This window comes from Palaemon carinicauda, chromosome 7 (genome assembly GCF_036898095.1).
Source record: "Palaemon carinicauda isolate YSFRI2023 chromosome 7, ASM3689809v2, whole genome shotgun sequence".
In the NCBI taxonomy this organism is placed as follows: domain Eukaryota; kingdom Metazoa; phylum Arthropoda; class Malacostraca; order Decapoda; family Palaemonidae; genus Palaemon; species Palaemon carinicauda.
The window spans coordinates 9,417,019-9,424,518 of record NC_090731.1 but is presented as its reverse complement, the minus strand read 5'-3'; the positions used below and the strand labels follow the sequence as shown (position 1 = coordinate 9,424,518).

The 7,500-nt window shown below is 32.2% G+C and overlaps 1 protein-coding gene across 7 annotated transcripts in view; it reads right to left on the bottom strand.

Annotated features, from left to right (window-relative positions):
- LOC137643827 (uncharacterized) overlaps positions 1–7,500 on the bottom strand; it is a 359,559-nt gene that overhangs the window by 204,306 nt on the left and 147,753 nt on the right. The window lies entirely within an intron of this gene.

Below are 7,500 nucleotides of genomic sequence, written 5' to 3'. Positions count from 1 at the left end.
ATTACATAGAATAGTGTAGCCGAGTGTACCCTCAGGCAAGCAAACTCTAACCCAACAGAAGACCATGGTATAGAGGCTATGGCACTACCCTAGACTAGAGAACAAAGGCTTGATTTTGGACAAGTTATTTACTTTTAAATTGTGTATAACTTCTCATGGTAGCAATGTCCTCACAGATGAATTCTAAATTCTCTTTTACTTAGTATTTACAAACAAGCACCATGACACTGAAGTATGACAGAGATCTCCTCTATATATGTGTATGTATATATATATATATATATATATATCTGTGTGTGTGCGTGTGCGCGCGCGCGTACACACACAGAGGTGATGCTCCTTCATTATATGAATCTTATCATAAATCTGAAAGAATTAGAGGCTAATAAAAAAACAGCATATCTACCGAATGTGTTAATTTTTACCATTACAACACAGAGCTGTTAGTAATAGATCAATTACATTTATTTCTATGGCTAGGGAAGCTCATGTGTTTTCCCTTCTGTATTCCATAATTTTTTCACTTTCTCATATATTCATACGAAGGTGATTACTCAAAATAGCAAGTTGTGAGTCTTGAGATTAATCCTGTGTAAGCAGCTCTTCTGGGAGAAGGACACTACAAAATCAAATCCCTGTTCTCTTTTCTTGTGTAGTGCTATAGCCTCTGTACCATGGTCTTCCACTGTCTTGTGTTAGAGTTCTCCTGTTTGAGGGTACACTCGGGCACACTATTCTATCTCATTTCTCTTCCTCTTGTTTTGATAAAGTTTTGATAGTTTATATAGGAAATATTAATTTCAATGTTGTTACTGTTCTGAAAATATTTTATTTTCCCTTTTTTCCTTTCCTCACTGAGCTAGTTTCCCTGTTGGAGCCCTTGGGCTTATAGCATCCTGCTTTTCCATCTAGGGTTGTAGCTTAGCAAGTAATAATAATAATAATAATAATAATAATAATAATAATAATAATAATAATAATAATAATATGGTCAGTCTCTAGGGCACTTTCGTGCTAAACAGGGCATTGGTACTGTCCCATGCCCTCTACTATTCATGAGCGACATTAAACCTTCAACCTTTCAGACAAGAATATAAATCAAAACGTTGTATAAAGATTCTTTGGATTATTGGGCTGACTGTTGGAGCTGACATTTACAGCCTGGAGCTGTACAGACTTATAATAAAATTCTTCGTTCGGTATTTTAAGAGAGCCCATTGACTTTATAGACGAGAAATATCCGGATATATATACGCTGACAATTTTGTGTCATTTTCCTTTAAGAAGAGATATTTTATGAATAATTCTTGAGCATAAATATTGACGCTTATGATTATCAATGCCTTTGTTTGTTGCTTTCATAATTCGGTGATTTGGAACATTTGTTATAATAGTCTCTACCTTTCTCTTGCTGTGGCCTGATTGGTAACGTCTCTGCCTGGTGTTTGCCAGTCGGGGGTTCGAGTCCCGCTCAGACTCGTTAGTACCATTAGTGTCTGCAACCTTACATCCTTGTGAGCTAAGGTTGGAGGGGGGGGGTTTGGGGGAGCCTATAGGTCTATCTGCTGAGTCGTCAGCAGCCACTGCCTGGCCCTCCCTGGTCCTAGCTTGGGTGGAGAGGAGGCTTGGACGCTGATCATATAATATAAGGTCAGTCTCTAGGGCATTGTCCTGATTGCTAGGGCAATGTCACTGTCCCTTGCCTCTGCCATTCATGAGCGACCTTTAAACCCTTTTAAATCGTATCTTTATGGCCAATTCTACTCGTTTAATTTACATTGCTCTAAGTTTCACCTTCAATTTACGAGGAAACTGTTATGGGCAGGGGAGGGGGGGGGGGGGTTTAGAAAGGGAGGCAGAGAATTATATGGCGAGATAAGGTGAAGGATGACATGGAGAGAAGAGATTTAATGGAAGGGGATGCCTTTGATAGAAGGCCTTAGAGGGGGGGCATCAAGCAACCGACACCATAATGTAGTGATGACGACGGCAAAGAATTCGATTTACGAACAAAGCCTTCGACCGACGCCTTCAACGGTTCGTTAAACCACATACAATAATGATGATGGGAGAAATCACACGTCACTCAATGAAGATCAAGGTCGAATATCACTCCACACATCTTGCTTTCTCACCAACTGACCTAACTTCGGTCATTGACATTTTCAATCGGAGACTTTCCATTACATTTACGACTTGACTTCGATTGAATTTTGAATGTCTTCTAGAACGATCTACTACGTTGTTAAGGCTATGCACACTGCCAGGTATGCAATCTTATTACTATTTACTGTCATAACCCATATTTCACGGGCATTAACTCTGTATATTCTCATTTGAATAGATTCTAAAAAAAATTTATATCTTGGAACAAAAACAATGAAAAACAACAACAACAGCAACAATAAATAATAATAATAATAATAATAATAATAATAATAATAATAATAATAATAGGTTTGCAATGAAAATGTCTAATGGATATTATTGTTAATTTAAAATTTCAGATTAATCAATTGAGTTATGTTGGCTCTGCGACGCAATGAAGATTATTGATAAATCCCCTAACAATCAGCAAATAAACTAGAACATAACAACAACAACAACAACAACACCAACAACGCAATGAAGATTATTGATAAATCCCTTAACAATCAGCAAATAAACTAGAACAATAACAACAACAACAACAACAACGCAATGAAGATTATTGATAAATCCCCTAACAATCAGCAAATAAACTAGAACATAATAATAACAACAACAACGCAATGAAGATTATTGATAAATCCCCTAACAATCAGCAAATAAACTAGAACATAACAACAACAACAACAACGCAATGAAGATTATTGATAAATCCCCTAACAATCAGCAAATAAACTAGAACATAATAACAACAACAACGCAATGAAGATTATTGATAAATCCCTTAACAATCAGCAAATAAACTAGAACATAATAATAACAACAACAACGCAATGAAGATTATTGATAAATCCCTTAACAATCAGCAAACAAACTAGAACATAACAACAACAACAACACCAACAACGCAATGAAGATTATTGATAAATCCCTTAACAATCAGCAAATAAACTAGAACATAATAATAACAACAACAACGCAATGAAGATTATTGATAAATCCCCTAACAATCAGCAAATAAACTAGAACATAATAATAACAACAACAACGCAATGAAGATTATTGATAAATCCCTTAACAATCAGCAAACAAACTAGAACATAACAACAACAACAACACCAACAACGCAATGAAGATTATTGATAAATCCCTTAACAATCAGCAAATAAACTAGAACATAATAATAACAACAACAACGCAATGAAGATTATTGATAAATCCCCTAACAATCAGCAAATAAACTAGAACATAACAACAACAACAACAACGCAATGAAGATTATTGATAAATCCCCTAACAATCAGCAAATAAACTAGAACATAATAATAACAACAACAACACAATGAAGATTATTGATAAATCCCTTAACAATCAGCAAACAAACTAGAACATAAGAATAAACAACAACAACGCAATGAAGATTATTGATAAATCCCCTAACAATCAGCAAATAAACTAGAACATAACAACAACAACGCATGAAGATTATTGACAAATCCCCTAACAATCAGCAAATAAACTAGAACATAATAATAACAACAACAACGCAATGAAGATTATTGATAAATCCCCTAACAATCAGCAAATAAACTAGAACATAATAATAACAACAACAACGCAATGAAGATTATTGATAAATCCCCTAACAATCAGCAAACAAACTAGAACATAAGAATAACAACAACAACGCAATGAAGATTATTGATAAATCCCCTAACAATCAGCAAATAAACTAGAACATAATAATAACAACAACAACGCAATGAAGATTATTGATAAATCCCCTAACAATCAGCAAATAAACTAGGAGAACATAATAATAACAACAACAACGCAATGAAGATTATTGATAAATCCCCTAACAATCAGCAAATAAACTAGAACATAATAATAACAACAACAACGCAATGAAGATTATTGATAAATCCCCTAACAATCAGCAAATAAACTAGAACATAACAACAACAACAACAACAACGCAATGAAGATTATTGATAAATCCCCTAACAATCAGCAAATAAACTAGAACATAATAATAACAACAACAACGCAATGAAGATTATTGATAAATCCCTTAACAATCAGCAAATAAACTAGAACATAATAATAACAACAACAACGCAATGAAGATTATTGATAAATCCCTTAACAATCAGCAAACAAACTAGAACATAACAACAACAACAACACCAACAACGCAATGAAGATTATTGATAAATCCCTTAACAATCAGCAAATAAACTAGAACATAACAACAACAACAACAACAACAACGCAATGAAGATTATTAATAAATCCCCTAACAATCAGCAAATAAACTAGAACATAATAATAACAACAACAACGCAATGAAGATTATTGATAAATCCCTTAACAATCAGCAAACAAACTAGAACATAAGAATAACAAAATCAACGCAATGAAGATTATTGATAAATCCCCTAACAATCAGCAAACAAACTAGAACATAACAACAACAACAACAACGCAATGAAGATTATTGATAAATCCCCTAACAATCAGCAAATAAACTAGAACATAATAACAACAACAAACAACGCAATGAAGATTATTGATAAATCCCCTAACAATCAGCAAATAAACTAGAACATAATAATAACAACAACAACGCAATGAAGATTATTGATAAATCCCTTAACAATCAGCAAACAAACTAGAACATAAGAATAACAACAACAACGCAATGAAGATTATTGATAAATCCCCTAACAATCAGCAAATAAACTAGAACATAATAATAACAACAACAACGCAATGAAGATTATTGATAAATCCCCTAACAATCAGCAAATAAACTAGAACATAATAATAACAACAACAACGCAATGAAGATTATTGATAAATCCCTTAACAATCAGCAAACAAACTAGAACATAACAACAACAACAACACCAACAACGCAATGAAGATTATTGATAAATCCCTTAACAATCAGCAAACAAACTAGAACATAACAACAACAACAACAACACCAACAACGCAATGAAGATTATTGATAAATCCCTTAACAATCAGCAAACAAACTAGAACATAACAACAACAACACACCAACAACGCAATGAAGATTATTGATAAATCCCTTAACAATCAGCAAACAAACTAGAACATAAGAATAACAACAACAACAACAACAACAACAACAACAACGCAATGAAGATTATTGATAAATCCCCTAACAATCAGCAAATAAACTAGAAACATAACAACAACAACAACACCAACAACGCAATGAAGATTATTGATAAATCCCTTAACAATCATCAAACAAACTAGAACATAAGAATAACAACAACAACGCAATGAAGATTATTGATAAATCCCCTAACAATCAGCAAACAAACTAGAACATAAGAATAACAACAACGCAATGAAGATTATTGATAAATCCCCTAACAATCAGCAAATAAACTAGAACATAATAATAACAACAACAACGCAATGAAGATTATTGATAAATCCCCTAACAATCAGCAAATAAACTAGAACATAATAATAACAACAACAACGCAATGAAGATTATTGATAAATCCCCTAACAATCAGCAAATAAACTAGAACATAATAATAACAACAACAACGCAATTAAGATTATTGATAAATCCCTTAACAATCAGCAAACAAACTAGAACATAACAACAACAACAACACCAACAACGCAATGAAGATTATTGATAAATCCCTTAACAATCAGCAAACAAACTAGAACATAAGAATAACAACAACAACAACAAACAACAACAACACAATGAAGATTATTGATAAATCCCCTAACAATCAGCAAATAAACTAGAACATAATAATAACAACAACAACGCAATGAAGATTATTGATAAATCCCCTAACAATCAGCAAATAAACTAGAACATAATAATAACAACAACAACGCAATTAAGATTATTGATAAATCCCTTAACAATCAGCAAACAAACTAGAACATAAGAATAACAACAACAACAAACAACAACAACAACGCAATGAAGATTATTGATAAATCCCCTAACAATCAGCAAATAAACTAGAACATAATAATAACAACAACAACGCAATGAAGATTATTGATAAATCCCCTAACAATCAGCAAATAACTAGAACATAATAATAACAACAACAACGCAATGAAGATTATTGATAAATCCCTTAACAATCAGCAAACAAACTAGAACATAACAACAACAACAACACCAACAACGCAATGAAGATTATTGATAAATCCCTTAACAATCAGCAAACAAACTAGAACATAAGAATAACAACAACAACAACAACAACAACAACAACGCAATGAAGATTATTGATAAATCCCATAACAATCAGCAAATAAACTAGAACATAACAACAACAACAACACAACAACGCAATGAAGATTATTGATAAATCCCTTAACAATCATCAAACAAACTAGAACATAAGAATAACAACAACAACGCAATGAAGATTTTTGATAAATCCCTTAACAATCAGCAAACAAACTAGAACATAAGAATAACAACAACAACGCAATGAAGATTATTGATAAATCCCTTAACAATCAGCAAACAAACTAGAACATAAGAATAACAACAACAACGCAATGAAGATTATTGATAAATCCCTTAACAATCAGCAAACAAACTAGAACATAAGAATAACAACAACAACGCAATGAAGATTATTGATAAATCCCCTAACAATCAGCAAATAAACTAGAACATAACAACAACAACAACAACAACACCAACAACGCAATGAAGATTATTGATAAATCCCATAACAATCAGCAAACAAACTAGAACATAATAACAAACACAACAACACCAACAACAACGCAACGAAGATTATTGACAATTCCCATAACAATCAGTAAAGAAACCTATCAAGAATTATAAAAAGAAATCTAAAAACGTTTTCACTAAATGTACCGATGCATATGAGCTACCAATAACGAAATTCAATTATCTGTAGCCGAAGTCTGATGTGGACTATGATAGAAAACCTATAAGAACAATCTCACTCTGATTGATGACTCGATATTACATAACATCAGAAATACCAAAATGAATATCGAACATTACACGTCACTGCTTTAAATGATAGTATGTCACTTCAGAAATTGTTAGCTGAATCTATGAAAGGGAATAAATCATTTATTTCGTGGGATAGTTATTTATCTGGTCTTTTATTTTCTATTTGTGATGAGATTATTTATAGTTAATATATAATATGCAATTATGAGAATAATATTTCTATTAAAAAAAAAAAAATCTGGGAATAAATCTTATTTTCATCTGCTGGTAATTCTTCTTCTTTTTTTTTTATTTGAAATGAGAAGATTTTCCATAAATATTTAATATGC